General features: G+C 56.6%; 1 protein-coding gene across 5 annotated transcripts in view; it reads left to right on the top strand.

Moving 5' to 3' along the window:
* Positions 1–311: 311 nt before the first annotated feature.
* Positions 312–27,925, top strand: part of ARHGEF10L (Rho guanine nucleotide exchange factor 10 like) — a 138,783-nt gene continuing 111,169 nt past the window's right edge. For all 5 annotated transcript variants that reach the window (XM_087446708.1, XM_087446712.1, XM_087446707.1 and 2 more), the window contains exon 1: positions 312–392. The gene's annotated coding sequence lies outside the window, so the exon portion shown is untranslated. The remainder of the gene's footprint in view (positions 393–27,925) is intronic.

The following is a 27,925-nucleotide window of genomic DNA, read 5'->3' as shown; positions in this document are numbered from 1 at the left end:
GGTCAGTGTGACCCCAGCTGGAAGCCCCCCTGCGGCCGGCGGTTGGGGAGCGCCCCCTCCCTGGCGCGGCCCCCCGGGGCGGCGGCGGCCCGGCCACCAGGGGTTAAGCGGTGACTTCAGCCGCGGGCGGGGACGGCGTGGCGCTGCGCGGCGGGGCCGGGCCGCTGGGCGGCGGCGGCGGGCGCACTCCCGGCCGGGCCGCGACCTCGCGGGCGGCGCGCGGCGCGGCCATTGGCTCGGGCGGCGGGGCCGGCGGGCCGGGCGGCGGGGGCGCGGGCTGGGGCCGCCCGGCCATGGGCGCCCGCGGCGGCCGGGGCAGCTGAGCGCGGGGCGGCCGCCGGCGCCTTTGTGGGCGGCGCGGACGACGAAGGCGCGGCCGGCGGCCGGAGCCGGTGAGTGCGGCCCGCGGGCGCGGGGCGGCGGGGGCGTCGCCGGTCTCCCCGGGGCCGCGGGCGGCTCTGGGCCGGGGTCGCCGGGAGGCCGGGGTGCCCGATGCCGGGTCCTGCGGGCCCCTCCGCGCGGCTCTGCCCCTGCGTGGTCTTTGTGTGTCCCCGTGTGTCCCTGTGTCCGAGTGCGTCTCTCCAGGAGCCGGGGGCTTCTCCGTGGGGCCCCGGGTGTGTCTGCGAGTGTGTGTCTCCGCGTGTGAGAGTCCCCGAGCCCGGGTCTTCCCTGTGTCCCTGGTGTGAGTGTGTCTCCAGCAGCTGGCGTCTTGTCTGTCCTGTGTCCCCGGGAGCCTGTGTGGTGCGGATGTGTCTCTGGGTGTGTGAGAGTCCGGGGAGCCGGGGTCTTCTCTCTGCGTGTGGGTCTCTCCTTGTGTCTTGAGTGTGAGCGCGTGTGTACCGCCCCCCCCCCCCGCAGGGGAGTCTCTGTGTCCCTCGGGTGTCCGGTCCCTTTGCAGGACTCCCGAGTGGTCTTTGTGCATCAGCCTGTGAGTGTGTGCGTTTGTTTGTGAGAGAGAGAGATCCTGTGCCTCACGTGCGGGTCAGTTCACGGGGCCGTCAGGTCCTGCAGTTACTGGGGTCCCCCCCACTGACCTTGGGGGGCCCTGGCGTTACATGAAGTCCGGGCATGCTCCAGTCAGCTCTGTCCTGGGCCAGCCTCCCCCACCCTAAACCCCTGCCCAGAGGCGGAACAGGGGCGGCTCACAGAGGAGGGGAGTGTGGGAGGAGGGGGTGCCCTGGCCAGCTGGAAGGCTGTGGCTGCAGAACCGGGTCAGGCCTGGACACTCCTTGAGGCAAGGAAGTGTGTCGGGGGTGGGCCCTGCTGCGGATGATGGCCAGCCTCCTGGCCTCCAGGGGTGGTCTCTGAGAGGGAGCCCAGGCCTGATACAGGAGAGTCTGGGGATAGTTCTTCCTCTCCCAGGGTAGGGTCCTGGGACAGGGGTCAGGAATTTTCCTTTAGCCTGGAGAGCCTGAGGACCCTGTCTTGGCCACAGCAGGGAGGTGGTGGGGGGAGGGCCACATTGCCCACTGGCTTTGGAGCTGAGATGTTGCCTCAAGTCCTTGGCCTTCCCCGGGGATTCAGTCAGGGAAGCCATGCCTGGCCTGCCCGGAGCCCCATCTGCTCCTCCTCGGATGCTGGGGAGAGAGGACAGGTTGTGCAGGCTCATTAAAACGCTTGGCGCTTCCCTGCAGGCCCTGCCTGGATGGCCATCAGCTGCAGCATCCACCCGTCCATCCACCCCGTGCTGCGCCCCCACTGTGTAGGTGAGCACTCGCTCCGGTGGGGGTGGCTTGTTTATACCTCCCAAGGGACTGTAAGCTTTTGAGAGCAGGGACCACGTCTGTCCTTGGTCACCAGCCTGGAGCAGTGCCTGACACTTTGTAGGTACTCAGCAAATAGTTGCTGATTACGTGGATGTCCAGTGACTAGTGGTTCCTAACTCTGCTGTTTCAAGTTTTAACTTTGGAGGAGTCTGGGGAGAAGGCTCGTGGACTCCTCAGGGCCCAGGTACCAGCGTAGTGTAAAAGAAGGCCTACTGTGAATTACATAAATAGTAAATTAATTAACAGATATGTATCTGGTGAGTGCCAGATGTTGGGCTGGCTGCTTCACGTATGTCATCCCTTAAACAGTGGGAAGGAGCGGAGCGGAAAGCATATAATCTTCCTAGATAAGCTTCAAAAAGATAGAGTAGGTGATATATATATATGATAATAGTGACTTAGATTTAGTAACTTAGATTTCATGTCCACTATCTCTTTGTTTCTACAACAGCCCTGATAATTAGGCAGGGAAGATGGGTTCATACCTGTTTTGCAGATGAGGGAAATGAACCACAGGTTTTAAGTGACCGCCTCAGGTCACAGTTAGTGAAAGACTCCAGCCTTGGTCTCCCTGACTGCCCAGTCCTTGCCTTCTGCAAGCTGGTCTTCAGTGCCTTGGTATTCTCATCACCCGGCTCGGCTCGACAGTGGTGGATGAGCCATTGTCCTTGCCCTCAAGGGCTCTGAAGTTCAGGAAAGAGAATCAGACCCATAAACAACGGAGTGGGCCAAAGTTCTCTTTCCACCCTGCTGTGCCGCCTGGGCCCAGCTTGGCTCCTTCCTGGCGAGGTGTGCCCAGAGAGTTCCTTGGTCTCTCGTTGCTCGGTGGAGGGCATCAGAGCCAGCTTCCTTTGGGGTCCTGGTCTGATGGAGCTCCCGGGAGTGACTGTCCCTGCAGAGGCTGTGCCGGGCCCTGGCAGTGGTGTGCTGGAGGCAGTCTGTACCAAAGCGTGAGCGCTGATGGCTAAATTTTAGGAATTTTGTGAGCTGGCTGTTAAATGCAGCCATTATAAAAATCTAAATATATAAATTGACAATTAAATAAATTATACTAAAAACAAGGGTAATAAAACTCAAAATGCAGTACTTCCTAATTATTTCACTGGAACCCATGTGTTTGTGTCTTTTGTATGTGTGTATATATATAATGTACATACTGGTGTGCTACTGCACATCTCTTCCCAACTCTGTGTTCGGTGACATCACCTCGGTAGCGTGAAATTGGCCATTGTGAGAGTATTTACACCACAAAAACTGGGAAACACTGCAAATGAGGAGTTCCCCCCCCCCGAAAAGCCAGTTGTTAAGCATTTACCAGCACACCATTGGAGACCCAGCAGTGAGCAACCGGGCACAGCCCCTCCCTGGAGCTTGTGTTGTGGGGACACCACTCCGGGGCTGGTTTAGGGTCCTCGCAGGTGCAGAGCGAGAGGGGCAGGTGCGGCACTGGGTCTGCTGTGGTGGTAGGGTTGTAAATTGCCCTCCACTGAGCTCTCACCAGACACTGAGTTGTTATATTACCATGCACCTAGAAGAGGGGAAATGGGACGAGAGTAAGATTCAGTTAACTGAGAGCCTGCTTTGCCATTGGTTGAATAACCACCCTCAAGGTGAGCCGGGCATGGTGGTGCCTGAGGACAGACTGTGGACAAGTCAGATAGCTCGGGGCTGGTGAAGGAGTGGTGTCCAGGACATGGTGCTAGAGCTGTCTGGGGGCGGCGTAGGCAACACTGGGCATGACCTGTCCATCTGGATGCAGGGACAGTATACGAGAGTAGAGCCGGACTGTTGAAGGGACTGGCCGTAGCTCCTGTACAGGCCGTGAGCTCTGGCTGGGAAATGGACCTGTGTACAGTTACATACAGTGGAGGTGGGTGCAGAGTGCAGCAGGAGGATGGGTGGGGTGAGGGAAAGGTTCTGGATAGAAGGAACAGTGTGTGCAGAGGCTCAGAGACATAAGCTGTTGGGAGTTCGTCTGGCTCAGCTATCAGTGAACTAGAAGTCCGCAGGGCTTGTGGCAGAGCAGGGGAAGGGCTGAGCCTTCCTCAGGTCAGAGGGCACAGCATCGTCTGGGTACCGGCAAGGGAACCCTGCCCAGGGGCATCATGTTCTGTGGATCACCGTCCTCCCCCTCCAAATCTGTAAGGTTTCTTGGTAATTTCTTGTTATCCCCCCTTCTTGTTGCTGCTCTGGCCCTGGCATCTGTGGCTGGTGGATTCTCAGACAAGATTTCCATTTTAATGGCAGGCCAAACAACACAGAATAATTGGGAAGGCGAGTCCGCTGCCCACCCCCACCCACAATATTACCAGAAAAGCCAAAGATGAAAAAGTAGCTGGTGTTTAGGTTATCTGGTGTTTTTGGTTACCTCTGCTGCTCCTGCCCTTCATTTAGGCAGATAATTGAGAGCTTATTTGTTTAAAGACAACTCATGTTTACTTTATGCCTGTACAAGCTAGATATTTTTCATACATCAATTTGTTTAATTCCCATACGGATCCTTAGGGTAGGAACTATTATCCCACGTTATGGATGCAGAAACTGAGGCTTAGGCTGAGTGACTTTCCCCAGGCCACGACGTGTGTAAGTGGCAGGATTTGAACCTGGTAGGCCCTGGGATCTCTCTATAATCCTATTTCCTGCCTTTATCCTATTTCTCTTTTCCATTTGAGGACAGGAGGGAGAGAAGATTCACCACAGGTGTTTTCTCACCCATGTAACTGGGTTCATTGCCCTGTGGCTTAGGATCAAGGCTTAGAATAGAACCCCAGTGCTCAGATGGGCCCCTTGGCCTAGTGTCAGAAAGAGCTAATAATATTGGCTCGATTTATGGAGAAAGCTGGTACCTGTAGCTCATATTCGCGGAGCGGCAGGCACATGGCTCGTGGGAGCTTGTTCAGTCCTCAGGCACCTGAGAGGTGGGTTGTATCGTCATGCAGCTGTGAGGGGCGGGAGCAGCATGGCGACCTTGTTCTGTTTGCCGCAGAGCCCAGCTGTCACCCCTGCGTCCTAGAGCAGTGCCACCCCTTCCAGGGCCTGGCCTGGCTGTAGCTTTGATGGCCCCTGGAGGCAGGGCCACATGCTGAGGGAAACAGGGAAGGACACTTGACCACTTGGCCAGAAGCACAGGTCAGGCCCACCTCTTGGTTAGAACTAGGTGCTAAGCCCCCTGCCAAGGGCTTCATCTAACCACCCACCTGTCTGTCGAGAGGGTGGTCTTGGCCCAGACCCCGTCACCACCTTCTTTGCAGGTACATCCCCAGTCCAGGGCAGTGCAGGTGGCTTGGTGCGGTCCCTGCCCATGATGGCACATAGGGCCCTAGGCGAGGGGACATTTCTGGGTCTGGACCCCCTGCAGAAGTCCCCCACCCGGTGGCTGTCTGATTGGTATGCTCCCTGAATTCCAGCCCTGAGCACACGAGGCGGGACCAGCTCCCATGACTTCCCTGCTTCATTGTTTGAAGTGGGCAGACTTGGAGCAGAGCTTTAAAAATGTGGGCTTTTTATTCAATTTCCCTAGAAAAACAGTGGTTTAAATTAAGTAGAGGAATAACAGTCTCTGGAAATTGAAGAAAAATATCCCTGAACCCAGACATTATCCAGAACCTTTGAATTTCTTTTGAAATAGGGTTTTGTTTTACTTTAAATTATGCGTGTATTGCATGACCATTGAAGAAAACTTGGAAAATACACAGAGAAGAAAATTAACATCACCTTTTATTCTACTGCCCAAATACAGCCTCTCTCAATGTTGTCGTGTATCCTCATTTATTTGGGGTTGACTTGCTCATTTGGCGAATACCTATTTAGGGCCCACAGAGGGCCAGGCCGGTGTTGGGCTTGGGGGTGTAGGTGGGTACCCTGTTCCCTGCAGCCCCTGTTTCTGTACTGGACCTTGGGCAGCTCACTTGCCCCTCTGTCTCTCAGTTTCCTCATCCGTCACATGGGGATAATACTCTAGCTGTGTCATAGGTTGTGAGGACTTAACGAGAAAGTACAAGCGGGCTGCTTGGGACCGAGCCTGGCCCACGGAAGGGCTTAGCAGTGTTGGCTGTTGTTACAATAGGGAGCTTCTGCGATGGTGGGGAGAAAAAACCAAACAAATCAAACAAACTAATAAAGTAACTGCCTGTCGTGTAACAAGTCCTGCTAAGGAAACCACCTAATGTGAAGTGGTGGGAATAACTGGGGGCGTCGTGTGGCAGGAGGGTAATTGGGGGGTAGTGGTGCAGAGTTTGTTAGCTGGAGGGGTCGGGGGGGGCGTCTCAAAATAGAAACGGTTAAGCTGAGACCTGAATGGCAAGGAGGGGAGAGGGCAGTGTGAGAAGAGGCTCGCGGGCAGTGCAGATCCAGGCAGGCAGTTAGGATGGTTAATGTAGATGCATCGGGAAGCCACTGGAGCTTTGTTTTCTTTTTAATTTCACATAAATGCCTTTATTAATGAAATACAGTTCTAAGATGCCAGCTCTTAATAACTCTGTTAAGAAGTTTACCTTTTTCCAGATGATTTATTCCGTAACTTACTGAGTGCCTCTGATGTGGGAGCATTGGGGGAGGTGCTGTGGGGTGAGGGACAGACACAGAGGTGAGTTAGATGAGGCCTCGCCCGCAGGTAGCTGAGGTGCCTGTGTTCCACCTCACTGACCCCCCACAACCCCCTGGAGCCCTATGGGCTCCGACTGGGAAAGGATCCTCAGGCTGCCAGAAGGTGAACTGGCTGTGGGGGCCGGGGTAGAGCTGGGGGCCAGAGGAAAGGTGAGGGGGGTTTGGATTTGAGTTGTGGCAGTGGAGTTGGACAGAAGTGCCTGGATTTGGGTTATATATCAGAGATAGAATCAGCTGGAATTGCTCGTGGATTGTTCACAGGGGGTGTGAGAAAAAGAGGAATCAAGTGTGACTTCTAGAATCTTCTTTTGAGTGTCGGGCTGGGTGGTGGTGTCATGAAGTGAGATGGTTAAGAGCGGATGGGGAGCATGGTTTTTGGAGACTCCAGGAGTCCAGTCTGGGACAGGTTCACGTTGAGGGGCTGTTAGAAGTCCAGGGGTTGGTGGGGGCCCCTGGGCTGAGATTCACACTTGGGCATCATTAGCATATAGATGGGGCAGGTGGGACCTCCCAAGGTCAGGTGAAGGGCAGAAGCCAGGAGAGGAGCCCGAGGAGGGCAGCCAGGATACCAGGAGGAGAAAGGAGCGTGGGGTCTCCGGGGAGCTGACACGGGGGACTATTTCACACAGGAGCCAGTGGTCAGCAGGGTGGCAGGCCATTGAGAGTCCAAGTGAGATGAGACAGAAAAGTGGCCACTGTTTTCGGCAACATAGAGGCAGTCTGGGAGTTTTCTAAGAGCAGCTCAGGAGGAGTGATGGGGCTGGAATCCAAGGTGGGAGTGGGCTGGGGGGATGGGAGCTGACCAAGGAGACATCATGTGTGGACAGCCTCGGAGATGCTGGATAAGTGAAAAGGAGCCGGGAAAGATGTCTCGGTTAGAGGGGAAGTGGGGGGACCCAGGAGAACGGTTTGTGCTGGTGGCCAGGACTGCCCGAGAGGGGACGAGACACACGGGGCAGCTACAGGAGTCGAATCTTTAGGTAAACGAGAGATGGTGGTACCCAGCGTGATGATGTGGGGTGCAGGGGTGAGGGGTCGACCCTGGGTGGGAGCAGGGATGCTTCTTAGGAAATGGGAGAAGATAGGGTAGATGTGGATTATACATGGTGGAGGGTGGGGACAGTCCCATCTGATGGCCTCGTGTTTCTCAATGAAACCTTGACCAGGGGACTGTGGGGTACATTCCCACCAAGACTGCCCACCCGGGGAGAGGTCATTCTGCAGCCACGAAGAGAACGGGCAGAGATTGCTGCGTGCCCAAAACGGCGAACGCAGGTGCTCCTTAGCCTGCCTTTGTGTAGAGGAGGGGACCGGGATCAGAGAGTCAGTGGTTTGTCTGAGATGGCACAGTGCGGCTGAGCCCTCGTGTCCCGACTCCGGGGCCCATATTCTCCAGGGCGCTGGGCTGCTGGGGCGTGGGGCCAGGCACTGAACTAGCTCTCCAGGAGGATGAGCTCCCCGAGTCCCCACAATAAGTGGGGTGCAGCTGCTATTAGCCTCACTTTACAGAGGGGAGGGAGGCCCCGAGAGCTGAAACCCCACCCAGCAGGCATGCACCAGCTACAAGAGGCGGGTGGGGGCCCCCGCCCAGGCTGTCCAGCTGCTCCTCCCGGGACATTCCTGTTTCGCAGAGGAGGATACCAATGCTCATGGGTTAGTTAATTTGTTTTCATTTGTCTGTCCTCGCGTTCCTCTCCTCCCAACACATAATTATGGAGCGGCTGCGGGGGCCGGGCACTGGGCTCGGAGCTAGAGATGAGTGAAATATGGTGCCCCTCTTTCTGGTGGGGGAGGCAGACAAGTAACCATGGAAAGATGGGGCAGTGTCTGACCCAGGCCTGGGGGCCCAGAGAACCTTCCCAGGAGAGCGTCTGAGCTAGGCAGCCACGAAGCAGAGTTAGTTCAGGAGAGGGAAGTGTTCCAGGCCTGTCCAAAGGCTGGGGTGAGCGCATCGTAGGGCCCTGCCCTGTCGGGGGGGAGCAGAGGGGGTGCTGCCGGAGAGCTCTGCCCCTCTCACTACGAGCTTGGGGTTTATCTTGAGGACTGCAGGGAGCTGCTCGAGTGTTTCGTGCTAGGGAGGACATGATCAGAACTTTTTGTCCCGGGTGGAGACTGGGTTCGAAGGCACAGGAGACGTCCGGGAGACCTTTAGAGGCTGTGGCAGGCTCTCTGATTCCTAGGTCATTCTACAAACCCTGCTCTTTCTTTTTCTTTTTTAATTTTTATTTATTTATTTTTTTCCCCCAAAGCCCCAGTAGATAGTTGTATGTCATAGCTGCACGTCCTTCTAGTTGCTGTATGTGGGACGCGGCCTCAGCATGGCCGGAGAAGCGGTGCGTCGGTGCATGCCCGGGATCCGAACCCGGGCCGCCAGCAGCAGAGTGCGCGCACTTAACCGCTAAACCACAGGGCCGGCCCTCTGCTCTTTCTTAATGCTTCCCACACACTGGTCTTCTTTCTTTTCTAAAGAAGTTCCCGAGACTCAGAGAGGTTAAGCAACTTACCTGAGGTCACACAGCGTAAGAGGGCATCCAGGCTCAGACTGGTCCCTCGAGTGAAACACCCCGAGTCTCAGGGTGGAAGCAGGTAGTGAGTAACCCCAGGGAGGGGCTCACCAGAGGCTCCAGTTGAACGTCACCATCCACAGGTCCCCTTGTGCCTTTAAATGTTGCCCTTCTGCAGCCTCAGAGAACGGATGGGGCCTCTGGGGGGAGGAGCTGGGCTGCTGCTGGAGATGGGAGTCGACCCTCCCTGGAGCCAGAGCCCCGTGGGTTGTTTAAGCAGCTTCCGGGCCACTGGCCTCCTCCCGGGTGTGTGATTGGAAAACCCTGGGGCTGGGCCAGGTCATGGGAGGCCAGTGAGGGAGGCGGTCCTCGCCGGGAGGGCAGCTATATTTTCCAGATGCCAGGCAGAGGCCTCGTCCTTGGGGGCTGGGAGATGAGGGGAGCGGTTCCCAGAGCCCTGCCCCGTAGAGCGCTGTCACTTCGGGCAGGCACCTTGCCTCTCTGGAGTCTTGGTTACCTCTTCTGTGAAGTAGGGATGATATTAAATGTGATTGCAAAGAATTGAAAAAATAGCCAGTGTTTACTGAGGGCCCAGGGTGTGCCTGGCACCGTCATCTTCTTTTGGTTCTGTGTGGCACCTTATGCGGTATGTATGGTTATTATCTTCATTCATGAATGAGGCAGCTGAGGAACAGAGAGGGTAAGTAATTTGTCCAAAGTCACACAGCTAGTAAATGGCAGAACTTGACCCCTGACCCATGTGACTCTGGAGCCCTCTCTTGAAACCCCTCTGGTTCCTGTTGAACTTTGTTCAGCCGAGCCCTTCCTTGGCAGATCTCCCGATAGAATCTTGTGGGGCTCCAGCATTCTGCCTCCTCTACGTTGGGCACCCCAATCTGGTCCAACGCCTTAAGTTTTATCACGAAGGCTTGGAGCTCTAGTGGGCCTGAGCCCCTTGCTCATCATCTCACAGTAGACTCGGGATCAGAATCCCAGCATGTCAGGCCCTTCTCTTTTCACTCCCCGAGGGCCTTGGGAAGAGCTGCGGACTGGGGGCCGAGCACCTGGGTTCTGATCCCACCTCTTCGTTGAACCAGCCAGGAGAGCTCGGCCACATTTCATCCTTCCCTGACTTCACCCTAAGCCTCAGTTTCCTCTTCTGCAAAATGGGCAGGTTGAGAATCTGGAGTCGACCAGTTCTGATAATCCATGAGTGTAGATTTCAGGTTTCTGGGAGTCCGCAAGAGTCAGACATTTGCCACTTTTTTCTACTTCCTGTCCTCTGTCGCCTGGGGGACGAGGGGAGATTGAGTTGAGAAAACAACTCAGAGCCTTAAAGTTAGGGAGCAGCTTATGATACCAGCATTGATTGAGCACCACTGTGTGCCGGGCACTGAGCTGGCTGCTTGGCCTGGTATCTGACTGCGTGCTCCTAAGGGAGGTGAGTGTTATTGGCTCCGGGTAGATGTGAGAACCGGGTGCCGAGAGGTTAGCTCACTTTCCCCAGGGCGCAGTATAGAGTTAGCTTTTTTTTTTTTTCCGGTGAGGAAGATTAGCCCTGAGCTAATATCTGTTGCCAATCCTCCTCTTTTTGCTGAGGAAGATTGGCCCTGGGCTAACATCCGTGCCCATCTTCCTCTACTTTATATGTGGGACACCTGCCCTAGCATGGTGGTAGGTCCGTGCCCGGGATCCGAACCTGCGAACCCCAGGCTGCCGGAGCGCGCGTACTTAAGCACTACGCCACTGGGCTGGCCTCTATAGGGTTACCTTTATCTGAGAGCCGGACTTAAAAGCCCAGAGGCGGTGCTGAGGATACGCGTGTGGGAGCTTCCTGCCTCACAGCCCATCACACGGGGCTCTCAGCAAAACTGGCTCTGGGGCCACAGATGGAAGAATTTACCCCGTCCATTCGCCCTTGAGAAATGGTGATAAGGGGCCGATCTCGAAATGCAAAATGGGTGAGTCACAGTGAGGACGGTGAAGGGACAATGGCAGGGAGAGCAAAAACATTGCTTAGTCCACCACTGGCCAGAGCTCAGCCCAGCCCGGAGTGCAGGCCTCCGCTGTTTACAGAGAAGGGGACTTGGGGGCAGGGAGAGGTGGCTGGCGGGGAGCGAGATGGGAGCTGAGGGGAGGGTGATGGAGTGGAGACTCATTTGGAGCTGGAAGGGCCTTCCAGGATCGTGTAATCAAGCTCCTCGTTTTCTGTATGGGGGCGTCTTCATCTGGAGAGGGGCTGTGACTTGCCCCAGGTCACCCAGCCAGTGGTGGCAGACCCAGGAACAGAGGAGGATTCAGGAAGCTGGATCCTCAGCCTCACCTCCTGGCCACTTTCGTGGGCATGACTTCCTGCGCAGGCCCTGCCGCCGCCTGCGCTCTCTCCCTCCCATCGGAAGAACAAGAACAGCCACAGTAATAGTAAAGGAAAGGAATCGTCTCACTGAATGCTAAGCTTGTTGGTCGCCAGTACCGACTCTGGAGGCAGGCTGTCTTGCTCAGGTCTTTGAGCCCCCACTTCCCAGCCTGTGACTTTGGGCAAGGCACCTAACTCCTCTTAGCCTCCAACTTTCTTATCTGTTTCATGATTTCAGCAGATTCTGAAATTGCAGGACTTCTCAGTGCCTTTAACATGCTGAGGATTGTTAATCTCCAGAAGGGAGATTACTACTCTGGTTCTCCCATAGCCTTTGACCTCTGAACTCTTTTTTTCCATAAGCCTCTATTAGCATATTTCAGGACACAAGTGTTCCCCTAGATGCGCAGATTGAGGAACACTGATGTAGGTGGTTCCTCAGGACTGTTTAAACTTTTAAACTCAGATGCTGTGGACTGATTGTGGAGTTTTGGGGAGACATCCCTGCGGAGCTGTGACAGTCACCCCCCCCCCGCCATCTCCATGGGGTCAGTAGAACCATAACTGCCCAGACTGTTCCTGCTCATTCCATTCTCCGATGCCCCCTCCTCCCTGGATCAGGAGTCGCTTTATCACCGTCCGTGGTGGAGGCAGCAGGAGCCTTCCGTGATTGCAGCCACCGTGTCTTCCTGGGCAGCAAGACTGGCTGAGATGTCCAGGGCTGGCAGCTGCTGCCCTGCTGAAGGCTCTTCCCAGGGACCCTGGCTCACCGGGGAGCAGGTTTGGAGGATGCGGGGGAGGAGAGAGCCTGCCACCCAGGCCAGGCAGCTGGGACCGCGGGGTGAGCCTGGGGCATGGCTTCTAGCCTGGCTCTGGCCCTCACTCTTTTATGACCTTGGGAAAAACACAGCCGTCTCTGGCCTCAGTTTCCTCATCTGTAAGAGGCGAGGCCGGGCTTAATGACTTGTTGGCTCCCTTCAGGGCTGATGTTCTGAGGAGTCTGCACGTTTGCTCCCTTTGGACCTCACACCCTGGTTTGCTGGGTTTCTTAGAGTCATCCAAGAATGTCCCATCAGGAACTTTTCTCTCAGAAGGCTAGGTGTGCTCAAAGATGCCAGACAAGCAGGTGGTCCTACCACCCTGGAGAACCCACCAGCCAGTAATTCTCATGTGTCAGGATCGCCCAGACAGCCTGCTAAGAATGCAGATTCTCGGGCCTCACCCCAAGAGACTCTAAGTTTGTAGGTTGGGGTTGGGACCTTAAAATCTACCCTCACCCTCCCTCAGGTGGTTCTGAAGTCAGTAGTTCAGGGACCACACTTTGAACAAGGCTGTTAGACTCTTTGAACTGAAAAATGCTTAGGAGAGTGATGACCTGCGGGGCTGGTGATGGCTCCCTCTGCCCTGTTCTGAGATGCCCTCAGCCGCGGTCGCAGCCTTCAGTAGCTGGTGACTCCTCTTCCCCAGAAGCTAGTGTTTCCCAAACCTGGGTGATTACTGGAATTGCCAGGAAGCTTTTGAACGAAATACGAATTCTTGAGTCTCACCCGTAGAGATTCTGAAACAGCAGATCTCGCTGGGACCCAGAAATCTCCGTGTTTAAAAAGCTCCCTGTGTCTTTTCTTGATTTGCTTGTCATTCATTCAACAAGTATTTACTGAGGCCTGCGATGGCCAAGGCCCAGGGGGAGGCGTGGAGGACGTAATTGTCAGGTCAGACGCAGTCTCGGACATTATGTCACCAATGTGACAGCCTGTTGAGGGAGACAGAGTGATCACATACGGGTGTTCGCCAGGTTGGGAAACGTGTCTAGAAAATGGTTGGGTCAGACTAAATACCTGGGGCAAAGCTGGGATTCTTGGGTAGCTGAGCTTCAGGAAATTCCAGATTGAACTAAAGCCCTGAGCCCAGTGGCCTCTGGCCACTACTTGTGGACTCCTGTAATTTGTTCATTTGCTTATTCATTTATTTATCTTCCCACCCACCTACCCATCCGTCCACCCATCCACCCACCCATCCACCCACCCATACATTCATCCACCCGTCCATCCATGCATCTGTCCACCCACCCATCCGTCTGTCCACCCACCCACCCAGCCATCCACCCATCCATCCATCCATTCATCCATCCATCCATCCACTGTCATCCATCATCTCTTGAATCTCTACATGTGCTGAGGACTGCACGGGGTATTAGAGAGACAGAAACAAAAGACATTGTCTCTACCCTCAAGGAACTCATAGTCTGGTGGGGGAGTCAGAAAATAGAGCAAATGATTCCAGTCCAGAGTGTTAGCTGCACAGAGGGGTGAGTGACCAGTTCTCCCAGTGGGCATCATGGAAGACTTCCCTGAAGTCAGCTTGTGGTCAGGCTCACAGTGTGGGTGGGAATGTCCTGGGGAGATGAGGTGGGGCACGGCTTCCAGGCCAGGGAAGGGTGGTGCCCTTGAGAAGGCAGGCCTCGTGGCTGGACCACTTCTATTCCTGGAGCTCAGCTCTGTCTCTTGTTATCTATGTTTGTTTCCCCATGAGGCCTGGTCTGCGGTAGGTACTCAGCAAACATTCGTCTTTGGTGAATGGGGAGATGGGGGGTGATCTGTCAGAAAGGATGGCCTTGTGGGCCACGCTGAGGAGCCTGTGGCTCTGTGGCCACGCTGTCACCTAGGCTCCCTAGGCTGAGGAAGGAGGATGGAGGGGGAGGACCGAGGGGGCCTCCCCAGCTCTCACCTTCCTTGGCCTCCTCGGCCTTCAGCTCTTTCCTTGGGTGGATCAGAGTGACTACGTTTGTGAAACCTCAGCGAGCCCATGACTCCTTCCCAGCAGTGGGTCTCTCCTGCACCTCAAGGGCTCTGCCTCCTTCGGGGGGTGAGGGGAACAGAGTAATGCTGGGGGGTGGGTGTGAGTAGATGCAGTGGTGGCTAAGAGCCTTGGCCTCTGGAATCAGACAGCCTGCTTTTGCTTCTCACTTCTGCCTCTTGTCAGCTGTGTGTCCTAGGGCAAATGTCTCAACCTCCCTGTGTTTCAGTTCAGTTTCTCAACTTGTCAAATGGGATTTAACAGCCTCTCCCTCATCTGGCTCTTGGAATGGTTAAGAGCATTGTCATGTGCACAGTACTTAGAGCTGTGCCTGGCACCCGGTAAACATCAATAAACATTCACTGACGTGTGGAGCTTTGGGGGCGGTCTTGCGGTGTGGTTGGATGTTTGCTGGTCTGGGAGCCAGAGGACCTGGTTCAAATCCCACCTCTACCTCTGACTGGTTATAGAGACCCGGGCAAGCTGACTCAGGCTCTGAACTCGTTTCTCGTCTGTGAAGTGGGGATCGAGGCCCCAGAAGGTTGCTGGGAGGAGCGCTGGGTCTGATGGTTCACTCTCTGCGTTGGCTTATTATTGAGGTTGGAAAACTCGGGTCTAGACAGGTAGAGAGAAATCCCCATTTGGTGAGGGTGGTGTGCACAGCCACCCCCACAGCCCGCAGGCTCTGGGGTCAGGTTCATGTCTGCAGGCCCGCCTTTCCAGGCCCCAGCCTTCCCCTTCACATGCCCTCACTGGTTTCCGGGATCCTGTGGAAGTGGATTATTGTATGACGGGGGCTCTGGGCCTTCAGAGTGGGGTGTACAGGCAGAGGGCTGCACTTATCCAGCAGGGGCCCTGAGGGAAGGGACTGTCCTCCCCCAGCCCGGCTGGGTCGGGGTGCCCTGGAGAGACCGGGGTTTCTGACACCTGTCCTGGACTCAGCACCCGCCCCTCCCACCTCATGTCCCTGCCTGGTTTGAATTCTCAGGGCTGAGTGACTCGGGCATGCCTGATGCCCCAGAAATTTGAGTCACAAGCAGGTAAATATTAACCCCAGAAATCTAGCTCTGAATGTAAACCTGTTTGGGCTGGCTGCCGGGGCGGGGGGCGTGGGGGGAGCGGGGAGACGTGGACTGCTGGGTTCTGAGCCTCCCATCCCAGCTGATGGCCGAGATAAGCAGGTGCCCTCCAGGGGAAGAAGGGGCCCCAGCTCCTCCACGCCAGGTGACCGTGTTTAATTGCCCTCACTGTCCGGGGTCAGGGGCTGCTGTGTCTGTTTTACAGCAGAGGAGGAAACCGCAGCACAGAGAGGGCAGGAGGCCTGCTCAGGTCTCCACAGCTAATGAGGGTGGACCTGGGGTTGGAACCGGGAGGGTCTCCCTGCACCCTGGGCTCTCAGCAGCCTCCTTGCTGCTGTTAGGGCCATGCAGGAGGCTGTGTGTGCCACAGGTGCTGAGGTTTGCTTTCTGGCTCCTCTTTGCCTGGGCCTCAGATTCCCCTATTGCAAAGTGGGGACGGGCTGGTTTGGGGTCCGTGGCAGGCAGGCCCAGGCCCAGGACACCTGCATGCAGTGATGCTGTGGGCAGAGCGTGCGAGGCTCCCAGGGGTCCGGGCTGGGGTTTGGGATGACCACCTGGCCAACCAACAAGCCTTCTCTTGAAGACTGTGTATGAGGCATGTGGGGAGCCCGGGTCCCAGCCGCAGTTCCTGTCGTCTGGGAGCTGACACACGAGCAGGAATGGGAACACAGGTTTAGGGCTTCAGGCCCGGGGTTCGAGTCCTTATTAGTGGTGTGATCTTGGACAGGTGCCTTCGCCTCGCTCAGCCTCAGGGCCTGCCTGGAAAGACAGGAATAATAACTCCTCCTTCGTTGGGCCCGTGCGAGGATGGAGTAAGGTGGTGTTCCCAGAGACGTAGTCCAGAGTCAGTGCTCAGTAAGTTGACTTCCCTTCTCAGGCCCTCAGGCCATAGTCTTCTAAGGCTGAAAGCGACCAGCGTGTCTGAAAGGTGGGTGAAGGCTGCTCCCCGGTGATGCCCGCAGCCCAGGAGCAGCATGGGTGGTTCTGCAGGCAGCCGGAGACAGGGCAGAGTGGGGGGTCAGCTCCACGACGGGGTGGGTGGGATGTGGGGAGAGAGGGAGCTACTGGCTTTTACTTGGTCCTGCCCCCGCTCTGCCCCCAAGCCCTGTAGGCAGAGGCAGCCCTAGCATGGCCCTGGGCTGTTGTCAGAAAATCAGAACCTTGGGAGAGGAGGTGACTTGCCCAACGCTCTTGGGAGTGGGTGGCGGAGCCAGGCTGACCCCCAGCCCCAGGCCCACCCGGTCCTGATCCTGCACATTGAGCTGCCTGGGGTAGGTCCCGGGGGCTGTCAGCTGCCCTGGCCCCTCTGGCCTGCCCTGGAGCCAACTATGGACAGAATATTCTGGGGCACATGACTCATAGGCCAGCCTTCGTCTGCCAGGGCACTTTTAGTTTTCTTCCTTCTACTTTTCCCTAATAAGGTCTCACTCATGTGGTGCCCACCTCTCCTTTCTTGGGGCCTGGAGGGCGGTGCCTTCTGCCCTGGGCAGCCTGTCGGGGAGGGCTCCTGGCAGGCACCTGCTGGACAGCAGGTGCTCAACCGTGGGAAGGTTCAGAGGGAGGCTGAGCAGAGGCGTTGGGGCCGCACAGACCTGGGCCTCTAGCTCGGCTGGCCGCCTCCTGGCCCCCTCTAGCCGCGTGACCTTGGGCAAGTCACTTTGCTTCTCTCAGTTTTCTTACTCATTTCATTCCAGTCAGCATTTACTGAAGCCCGTTAGATGCCAGCTATGGTGCTACGTATTGCAGGAAGGGCAGCGAACAGACAGACTCGGCCTCTGTCCTCCGGGAGCCTCGAGACTGGGAGTCAAGTGGGGCCCTGGATTTCCACCTCGAAGCGTTGAGGATCTCCTGAAATCACATGTGAGGCTCCACGCACGGCTCCTGGTTTTAATAGAAACTCAGAAATGATGGCGAGCGTTAGCTTTATTCCCAGCCGGTGAGAGCATTAGCTGGGATTTCCCGGGAATTACTGTTCCTCTGATTTCACACTTGTTAGCAGGAAAGGGCGGAGGCTGCTCCTGGAGGGACAGCATTGATTTCCCCGTGCACGTTAGTGAGTTAGTGCCCCTGGTCGTGAGTTGAGCCTGCCAGGTTCCCACGTGTGCCCTGACCTTTGCAAGGAGGAGATGCAACCCTGGTGATGTCCTGAGGTCGTCCACCCCCTGGCACAGAGTGGGCACCCAGGAGGTGTTTGTTGAACTGAGAAGAGGGACGGTGGCAGCCTGGAACGCGTCTTATGGGGGTGTGATTGACATGGGGAAGGAGGGACAGCTGACGGGTGACCTGTGCAGGAGAGAGGAGCCTTGTTCTGAGAAACTCCAGAGGACGAAATGAGGGCGGGGTGTAGACCTTCTAATGTGGGACAATGCATCTTCTGCCAGAGGAGGAGTTCAGATATGACAGTACGCCGTGGACAGAGACTCAGGCTCGGGCTGGAGGGGCGTTTATGGAGTACGCTCTGTGCAGGACAGGGCTGGGCTCAGTACTTCCATCAAGGCAGGGGCCCTTTCTTGTTTGTCCACTGATGTACCTCAAGCACCTGGAACAGTATTTGGCTCTGGGGGTGCTTCATAAACATGGGTTGAGTGAATGAACGAGTGTATTACTTAATCGGGTCTCTGGAGTGTCGTTCCATCCAGTTTGCAGATGAATAAACTGAGGCTTAGGGAGGTCAAGTCACACATTTTCTTGGTCGCGGGGCTGGGGTTTGGAGTCAGGACTGCCAGATTTCAAAGCTCGCGCTCTTACCCATTTGGTAGGATCCTTGAGAAGGAATCTTGCTCTGGCTGACAGGTTGGATTTCGGCCTCTCAAAGATCCCTCTCTTCTGAGAGTGAGCGATTGTGGGAAAGTACAGAACGCTTGGCTCAGAAATCATGGCGGGGTCAGCGCTGTGAATCTCAGCGGGTAGCCCAGCCGTGAGCTCCTGATCGATCAGCGGGCACCCTTTTAAGGAGGCGGGTTAGGAGGGGAATCGATGCTGCCAGCTGAAGGGGGTCCCTCCAGGCTCGGTCTCATGTCATGGTCATCCTCAGCCACAGCAGGGCAGAGGGCGCTGGCTCAGGCAGTGGCTGGGGCCTGAATCTCAGGCTGCCCTGCCCTGGTGCATTCTCCAGGGTGGTGGCTGGATTGGTCTGGGTGAATGCCAGGTGTTCACAGGAGCACGGGCCTGCCCTCAGGTGGTTCCAGACTAGAATGCCCAATGACACTTAACGAATTTGCATTCAGCTGCTCCAGGAGCCAGGGGCTGTGACCCGGACAGAGGCGCTGCTTGTCAGAGGGGGCTGCTTCTCTAGGCTCCGTTGGGGGCAGTGCAGCTAGAACCCTCCTGGGGGCCGCTGGGCCGGAGCACGTTGCCTGCTAGTCCCGTAGTTCTCCTCCTGGGGAGGAGATGTGCCGCCCCACAGGGGCCCTGTCCCACCAGCTCCCCACGAGTGGGGTCCTCGGGTCCCATCTGCTTACCCGAGTGTTTCCCAGGCAGCACAGGAGCTGGCTGGCGGCTGGGGTTTGAAGAAGCAAATACCGTAGGGGTTCAAGGCACAGCCCTGCATCCGGACGCCCTGGGTTCAAATCCTAGTTCCCCATCTGTTGACTGTGTCACCTTGAGCAGTTCTCTGACCCTCTCTGTGGTTTCCTAATCTGGAAAATGGGGATGATAGTAGTTCCTCTCTTAGAGGGTTGTTGTCAAGATTAAAATAATGACAGGACTAAAGGGCTTAGAATAGCTCTGGGCACTTAGCAAGCAATTAACCAGTGTTGGCTGTTCCGATGCTGACTTGGGCACTCACTCTTTGGTGGCATTGGGCAACCCAAAGAGCTGTTGCCTTTTCTCTGTGCCCCTGCCTGGGCCCTGGATTCCACTTGCTTGATACCGTTCATCATGAGTGAACGTGTACCTGGGCCAGGTCGCTGGGGAGTGGGGAGCAACGGCAGCGTGTGGGCCCCTGACTCCCACTGGAAGCCCCCTTTCTACCTTCTTCCCTCCCTCTGTCCTGCTCACGTGTTCTCATTGCTGCCGCGCCCCAGGCCCTGCAGAGAGGAACTATTCAGGCTTTTGTTCTTTGTTTAAGGAGCATTAACGGATGGATAGGGCAGACCCCCACCCCCATCTATGTTCAGGGCCTCCTAGGAGTTCCTACAGCCCCCAGATCTGCCCCCCAGAAGCACTGCCTGTTGTTTATTGTTGAGACTTGTTCAATTCTCCTTCCCCTGCTGGACTGTGAGCTCCATGGCATGGGGGCTGGATCTCTTCCTCACCACTGGGGCAGCTCAGCGGGGCCTAGCTGGGTGCGCAGCACTCTGGACATGCTCCATTAATAAGCGTTGAAGGTTGAGCCATGCGCTAGGCTAGGCTCCGGGACACAAAGGGGAGTAGGGCACAGCCCCTGGCCTCGGAGGGCTCACCATCTGGTAGTGTATTCATTAACTCAGGAGACAGCTGCTCGGTGCCAGGAATGGTGTTGGGGGTGTCAGGTGCCAAGGACAGGAGAGGCGCAAGACGCAGTCCCCACCTCGAAGAGGTCGCAGTCTGCCCCCCCCGCCCCCCCCCACGCTCCCGTATTCCAGATGCTGGGCCAGGTGGTGGAGACGCAGAGAGAAGTAGGTCGTGGTCTCTGCCCCCACAGTCTAGCGGGGGAAATCCACAAAAAGAAGGAACCGTAGCATAATGCAGTTTCTTTAGAGACTTGTAGCCTGGTATTTATCTGCCATGGAAACCAGTGGCCATGACTTTGGTGTTGGTGTCTCTGTGACTAATAACAGTAACACTACCCCATGTTAACGGGCCAGTATGTGTGCTAGGTCCTCCGAGGACTGGACCAGATGCCCTCGGACCAAGGCTTCCCCTCGGCACCGGTGCCACTTCAGCGAGATCATTCTATTGTGGGGCCGTCCTGTGCACTGTGAGATGTTTGCAGCATCCCTGGCCTCTATCCTCCTGGATGCCACTAGTATTCCCCGCCCCCCCACTTGTGACAACCAGAATGTCTCCAGACATTGCCAAATGTCCCTGAGGGAACAAAATGGCCCCCAGTTGAGAACCACAGCCTTAAATGGGTCAGTAAAACTGTAACTGCATAAGTCAAGATGGGATGGAAATTTTGAAACCCAATGCTTGTTCCCAAAAAAAGCAAAAGAAGAAAAAAGAGCCCGCAATGTCCTGTATTCCTTGGGCGCATAAATGTTCTGGTTTGGCATGAAATGCAAACGTCCTCTGGGAGGAGGAGGAAGGGCCCTTGGAGGCCAGAGCAGTTGTGTGCCTTGGCCCAGGCCATACAGAGGCAGAGCCCTGCGGAATTAACCAGATCATTGCCAGGTCTTCGTGTCCCCTTGCTCTGTGTGGATATGATGTAGAGCAGGTCATCAGATGACCACATGGAGTACATGGGACCAGAATCGGTCCTGGGAGAGCAGACCCAGAATGTTCGACTGTCCGCCTAAATCTCAATTAAGCCCTGGCATTCTCTCTCGCCTCATAGTGTGTATCCTGGTTTGTAGTGATGTATGGATTTTTAGTATCTGCCTCCCTGCAGGACTGTGGCCTTCAGGAATGCAGGAGCCAAGGCTGTCTTGCTCCTCAGCAAATCCACAGAACCTTGCCTCGTGCCTGGTGCCTGGTGCCTGGTGTACAGTGGTGCTTGATAAATATTTGTCAGATGATTGAGGGGTGTTGCTGGATGGCAGAGGGATCCAGAGAGACGAAGACTGGCTTTTCTGCCCTCTCCTGGAATGCTGTTGAGCTTAACGGTTCCCAGAATGAGAGAGTGGGGCTGGAGACCTCAGTTCTAACACAGATGGTACATGTGTGGGATATGTCACCTCCGTCACTCACTCCCTGGTTTGCACCCTAATGTGGAAGGAGATGATGTCCCTGTCTTCTGACCAAGACCCTGGCCACAGGACTGACCTTGCCTGAGCCTGGCAAAGGCTCAGTCTTGGCAGGGAGCACTCAGGTGTCCATGCGTGCATCCACCCCTCTGTCTAGCACTGAGCGCCTGGCCCGTGAGCTGGCTGCAAGGAGGGAAGAGAGCCCTGGATCCCGCCTTCCCAGGCCTGGTCTCTTTCCACAGGTCACTTGAAGATGCTCCTGATGCAGTGTTGAGTGACAGCTGTGGGCATGCGGGGGTCACTGTAAGTTTGCCTCCTGGAGGGCGGTTGCTGTCCTTGTATTTAGCAGAATATATTTGAGTCAAACAAGGAAATGGAAGCACCCTGATATTTGCAGCTCTCGCTGGGGCTGATTCTCCAGCCGGAGAGCTTTATGTGAAGGGCTACACCTTCACTGGCTCCGAGGCCCCCCTCTGCTTGACCACGTGAGTTCAGGGAATTGGAACGTCCCCCAGGCACCACTCCCGGAGCTTTGGTCATCACCATTTGGGGTGCTCCCCTTTCCTGACTGTGAGCCCCTTCCATGGATCTTGACTTTCAAAGGGGCAGGAGGTGGGTGGAGGCTTCGGGGAGCTTACACAGCTGAGTGTCAGCCTCAGGGTCAGGCCAGCTGATGGCTGTCCCAGAGCATGTCAGTGGGCACCCACGCCCTCGGGTGGGGGTTGCTGCATGGTCAGGCGCTGCAGGAGAGGCTGCACCCTGTAACCTTGCTTTTGCTGACCCAGGAAGGCTCTGGAGGGCAGTGATGGGGAGGGCTCTGGGATCGCTCAGCTCTACCTTCTTGTAGGCCAGGGCTGCTGTCCAGTTAGAAGGAGGTGGTCGAGGGCCGGCCCCGTGGCTTGGCGGTTAAGTGCGTGCGCTCCGCTGCTGGCGGCCCGGGTTCGGATCCCGGGATCGCACCGACGCACCGCTTCTCCGGCCATGCTGAGGCCGCGTCCCACGTACAGCAACTGGAAGGATGTGCAGCTATGACAGACAACTATCTACTGGGGCGTTGGGGGAAAAATAAATAAATAAAATCTTTAAAAAAAAAAAAAAAAGAAGGAGGTGGTCGTTCATTCATTCATTCAACAAACATTTATTGAGCACCCATGGTATTCCAGGCTCTCAGCGAGGCACTTTTTATGTGAATTATTATCTCATTTAATCCTCATAACAGCCCCATGCGGTGGGGATTCTTAACGGTTCTCCTACGGGAGAGGGAATCAGGGATCAGAACCGTGAAATGACATCTTAGTGGCACAGCGAGTAAGTGGAGAGCTGGGACCCAACCAGGTTTGATCACAGGGCTCACTGTCCTAAAAACCATACCCAGGGCATGATGGTGGCGCAAAGGGGCACCTGAGGGCTCCCCTGCAGGACTGGAGGCTGCTTCAGAGCAGGGGCGACCCCAGGTGCAATGCGTCCCCCATTTTCCGTCGGGCAGTTGGTCACATCTGTGGCAGCAGGACGCAGGCAGGGGTGGCTCACAGCTCGTGGCACCCAGTGTGGTTTCGGTGCTGAGGGCAGAAGGAGTATGAGGAGGGAGCTTAGGAGATCTTTGTAGGACCAGCATCTGTGTGGGTGGCATCCCGGTTATCCGGTTCCTCGTGAGTCCCATTACTGGGCTGGTGGGCACCAGTTAGCTTCTTGTTCAGGTTGCCAATGAAAGAGGCCTGGAACTTGGGATGGGTCCCTGTGTGGGTCATGGTCCTGGAGGTCACCCACCCCAGGACAGCAGGATTCAGGACAGCCCATTTCAAGGTTGAAACCACCCCTCCACTCTCCCCACCCCCAACACCTCCAGCCCAGGCTTCCCTGCTCCCTCCCCACAGCCCCAGGCGGCTTCTTCTCAGAGGTGTGAAGTTAATTACAGGGGAATGGGAGGGATCCATTGGCCCGAGGAGGGGGAGGCAGCCAGCTCCAGGGGAAAGACGGATGACCGTGGACGACCTCGGGTCTGGTCTTGGATCTGCCTCTGATGAGCTTCTTGACTGTGGACAAATCTCTCTACCTCTCTGAGCCTCAGTTTCCTCCTCTGTAAAATGGGATGGCCCGCCCCCTTGCAGGGCTGGTGGGAGGACTCACATTGCTGCACCTCCCTCACAGGTGCAGAGGACAGACAGACACTCGCATCTTTCTTGGGGAAGTGCGGCACGCTGTTACGGGGGGATGGTTGGAATCTAAGTGCTGGCTGCTTCCAGAGTTCAGCCAGAGCTATCCTGGACCGTGTGGCTGAGGCTTCTGGGTTCCCTGGGCCTCCATGCTGGCCTTGTGTTTCAGGAGACCTCAGATGCTGCCTGGCCAGCTCGCCCGGCCTTGGTTGGGTGGGTTGAGCTATCTTTGGCTCTGAGTTTTGGAAGGTTATTTCTTCCTGCCCAGGTTATTGTGGGACAAAGTGGACACCCCCCTCCCTGAGAGAGGAAGAGCTTGGGCCTGAAGAAAGAGATTGGAGCCAGACTGGACCCTAGTGGGCTTTAAAGGGAGGCTCCCTCCACTCTCTGTGGCCTGCCAGCCCGGGGCACCAGTGCCCGGCCTTGCCCGCTGTGGCCACACCTGGAAGCCGTCTGCCCCTTCCTTGGAAAGCTGAGTGTACGCCAGCCTCCCTCACCTGCCTGTGTGGGGAGAGGCCGCGTGTGTACCTGCCTGCCAGAGTAGCTGAGGCTGGCAGCCCTTGGGGCTCTGGGGTCCTGTCCCCTCTCCCGGCCACGTGCTTCTGACTCATCAGAGCAAGAATGTGGTTTTTTTGGGAACGAGTTTTTAAGAATAGTCCAAGCCCTTCCTCCCGCCCTGCCCCACCCCTTTTCTTCTGATCACACCCTGGCGATGGCCCCAGACCTCTTCCCACACTGGCTTTGGGGAGCCGCCTCTTGCTCAGCTTGGCAGTGAGTCTGTTTGTGAAGTTGTCCTGGGAGGAGCTGTCCTGGCCACAGGCTTATTTCAGATGGGAGAAGGCACAGTCCCAGGAGTGGGTTCCCGCTGGCCCTGGCTGCCTTGTCCCCTCCCTTGATGGTGGTGGCGGGACTGGCCCCAGGGCTGCGTAACACCAGCGATGCCTTCATTCCTTCAGAAAGTGTGTTGAGGTCTCCTGTGTGCCAGGCACTGATCCAGGGCTGTGGACAGAGTGATGAACAAAAATGATAATGCTCCAGCCTTTGTGGAGTTCACCTTCTAGTAGGAGGAAACTGATACTAACAACTAGAGTATACAGATGCCCGGAGGTGTTACATGCGGTGAAGACGGGGAAGCAGGGTCAAGGGAAGGAGCATGATGAGGACGTGTGTGCTGTTTTAAAGAGGGTGGTTGGGGAAGGCCTCTCTGATGTGGTGACCTTTGAGCAGAGCCCTGAAGGAGGTGAGGGAGCCATCCATGTGTATGTCTGGGGAAGAGTGTACCGGGCGGAGGGAACAGCAAGTGCAAAGGCCCTGAGGTAGGGTGTTTGAGGAGCTGCAGTGGTCCTTGTGACTCAGGTACAGTAAGCCGTGGGGAGAGAGGATCTGAACTCAGGGAGGTAGTGGGGGGCACGTCATGTAGGGCCTTATAGGCCAAGGTAAGGAGCCTGGCTTCCACTGTGAGGTAGAAAAGCATTTGAGGGTTTGAGCAGAGGAGTAACGTGGCTGCTGTGTTGAGAATAAAGTGTGTGGGGTGGGGGGTGAAGGTGGAAGCAGATCAGTCAATGGGCTCGTTTAATGGTCCTGGTAAGAGATGGTGGTGGTTTGGACCAGGGTGGTGGCAGGGCGGGTGGCGGGAAGTGGTCAGATTCTGGGTGTATTTGGAAGGTAGAGCCAGCAAGGTTTGCTGATGGATAGGGCGTAGGTGTGAGAGAAAGCGGGAGTAAGGATGAGTCCGAGGTTTTAGCCTGAGCACCTGGCAGGCTGGCGCTGCCCTCAGGTGAGATGGGAAGCCCAGGAAGAGTAGAGGTGGCGATCGGGAGTTTGAAACGGATGTTAAGTTCAAGATGCCCAGACCACGGAGCGGACACGCTGAGAGGGCTTGCTTCTGGGTGGAAATCTGGAGTTCAGAGGAGGGCCGCAGGCGTCACTGTAGAGACGGTCTTAAAAGCCACAAAATGGGTGAGGTGGCCCAGGGAGGCACAGGCTGAGACGAGGTTGGAGTCCTGAGCCTGGGAGCGTTTGGAGGTCCTGGAGATGCAGTGGAGGAGAGGGGCCGAGCAGGAGTGGCCGGGGAGGATGGAGAGCCGGAGAGAGCATTTCAAGAAGGGAGCAGCCGAGGGAGGGGATAAATTGGGGCCAAGACGTGTCCACTGGATTTGGCATCGTGGGGGGTCGCTGATGACCCCCCTGTGAGCTGCCTGGTGGAGAGGTGGGGCCGACACTTGCCTGGAGATAGTTCAGCAGAGATTGGGAGGAGCACAGACAACCCTTCCATAAAGGGGAGCAGAGGAGTCTGGTGGTGGGGAGAGGGGCTGTGGGGTCAGTGAGGTTCTGGGTTTTTAAAGATGAGCAGTAATGCAGCGCATTTATATTTGCTGGGAATGATCCAGTAGAGAGGAACTGAGGGGTCTCTTCGTTGCCTCAGCTTCTCCCCCAGAAAGACATCCCTCTTCCATGCCAAATGCACTCCTCCCTCCCTCCAGACCCCCAGTTTCATCCCATTCTGGCCTCAGCTCAGAGTCCAAGGTCTTGTCGTCTAAATGGGGTCCGGGTGAGGAAGAGGCACCCGGGTCCCCCATCTGAAGACCCCTGAACCTGTGAACATCCCGGGGTGGGACAGGCAAGGGTCCCCGCTGTAGACACTCCCGCTCAGAAAGGCGGGAAGCAGAGGGCACACGCCTCGTCCAGAGCAGTTCTGGAATCCAGCCAGCCGTGCAAAACCGTCTCCCTGAGCGAACCCTGAATTCTTTGCCTGCAGAAGTCGATCCACAGGTCTTGGAGGGTCAGGCACGTGGGGAAGCATCAGAGAGGAGAATGGCGCTGGGTCCATGTTGGGAGCCTGGACGCCTCCTTCAGCTCCCTGTTCAGCTGGCCCCTGTGGGGAGGTCTAGGGGGAAGCTCTGCAGGTGTGGAGGAGAGCTTTTACGGTAGTGTAGCTCGCATCTGCGATATCTGGAGAGCAAGGTGCTACTCTCCTTCCAGCTGTGCGTGCAGGACGAGGTAGTAAGAGTGGTGCCTTTTGCTGAGTTCCCGCCTGTGCAAGGCAATGTTTATTACGTTGTTCATCCCTAGTCCTAACCCGAAATACCACCCCCCCAACACTCAGAGCAAGTTCTCACCAGGAGTGGAGCCAGGATTTGAGTACAGTCTGACCCCAGAGTCCCTGCCCTAGGCTCTGATCTGGAATGAAATGCAGGCTTGGAGTCTTCTGGCTCCTGTGGGCTCTGTGCCCTCCCTGCCCCAGGGCACTGCCTGGTCAGAAATGTGGGCGAGGCCATCATCCTGCTTCCATGCTCACGGAGTTACCCGCTGGCCACCTGGGCCGTGCAGGTGCAGGTGCAGGTACAGGTACAGGTACAGGTGGAGGTACAGGTGCTTGTGCAGGTGCAGGTGCAGGTGCAGGCGCAGGTGCAGGTACAGGTACAGGTGGAGATACAGGTGCTTGTGCAGGTGCAGGCGCAGGTGCAGTTGCAGGTCTATACCTGTTGATCACCTGTTTGCTGCTTGAGGACAGGAACCTGGGACTCTCTTTTGTCCCTTTGTCCCCAGCACCGCAGCAGATGCGGTGAAGTGTTTGTTGAGTGGTGGAAAGGATGAATGGCTGTTGCTGTGAGAGCTGGTGGATGTGAGCTTGACCCCTGGGGCTAGGGAGGGTGAATCGGAGTCACAGAGGGGCTGAATGCCAGTCTGCGCCAGTCTGTGAGTCCCCAAATGGCGAGACCTGGTCTCACTGTGCCCAAGGCCACTCAGGGTCCTTAGGTGCTCCTGGGGCGGCCACATGGGATACCTGGGTGTTTGGGCGTGGCGCAGTCACGGCTCAGCCTGGCTTTCCTCGAGGCTTTCGTTCAGCTTGCTGAGTGGCCAGGAGCAATCCTGGCCTTGCCCTTGGCTCTCAGCAGATGCTTAGGGGTGGGGGTGGGGGAGGGGGGCCCATGCCTCATGCTTGCTCCCCCTCCCACCTTCAACTGCAGGCTTCCTTGGCTTCCCCCCGAGGCGCCCTTCCCTGGAGACCCCAGCTCTTTCCGGCCTCTGTGCCTTTGCCAGGGCCATTTCTGCAGCCTGGACCATCTTCCTGACCCTACGTCAGCTCTGTCAAACTGCATGGAGTCAGACACGCCTGCATTTCCTGGTCCCGCCTCATCCCTCCTGGGTGACTTCAGGAAGGCGCTTTGCCGGCCGGAACCTCAGCTTCTCTGTCTGTGAAAAGGAGGGGACAAAACCCACCTCTGGGCTTCAGTTCCAGCGTGAAAGTACTAGACCCACACTGGCGCTACATTGCTGAGAGGTGGCCTTCAGATGGGGAAACTGAGGCTCAGAAAGGTGAAGGGGTGGCGCAAAATCGATGCTGTCCCCTTCCAGCCTGCAAGCATCTGTGCCATGGGGCCCCATCGCATCAGCCACCCAGGACGTGGCCAAGGATCTGGGACCATCTAGAGATGAGGGTGGGACGGCTCAGCCAGCAGTGGGAGGCTTTCACCCGGCCCTTCAGCTTCCTAACTCCCCCTGCCTGGCTGGGTCGCTGGAGACAAAGGGGTTAATGTGCCTGGGGGCTGTGATGTGGAGGAGGAAGAGGAGGGGCTGGGGTCCAGTCTGGCAGCTGCCCCTTCGTGTACAGGGTCCAGCAGCTTCTCCAGGCTGGCTCTGGTTTCCCAGGCAACAGTCCCCAGGGATCCCCTCTGGCAGGGGCTAGGCAGAGGCTTCCTCCTGGGGATGCTCCCCACCTGTCCTGCCTGGGGATCGTTGACCCAGGGGCACCGCTAGGAGGTCAAGGGGGAGGGAGGCTGGGGGTAGGGGACACCTACTCTGGGCTCTGGACAGAGCCTCCATTGTCTGAGGCTTCA

Source organism: Ceratotherium simum, chromosome 22 (genome assembly GCF_057802395.1).
Source record: "Ceratotherium simum simum isolate JZ-2026a chromosome 22, ASM5780239v1, whole genome shotgun sequence".
Classification (NCBI taxonomy): Eukaryota; Metazoa; Chordata; class Mammalia; order Perissodactyla; family Rhinocerotidae; genus Ceratotherium; species Ceratotherium simum.
The sequence above is the reverse complement of the archived record's forward strand: the minus strand, read 5'-3'. Positions and strand labels throughout refer to the sequence as shown.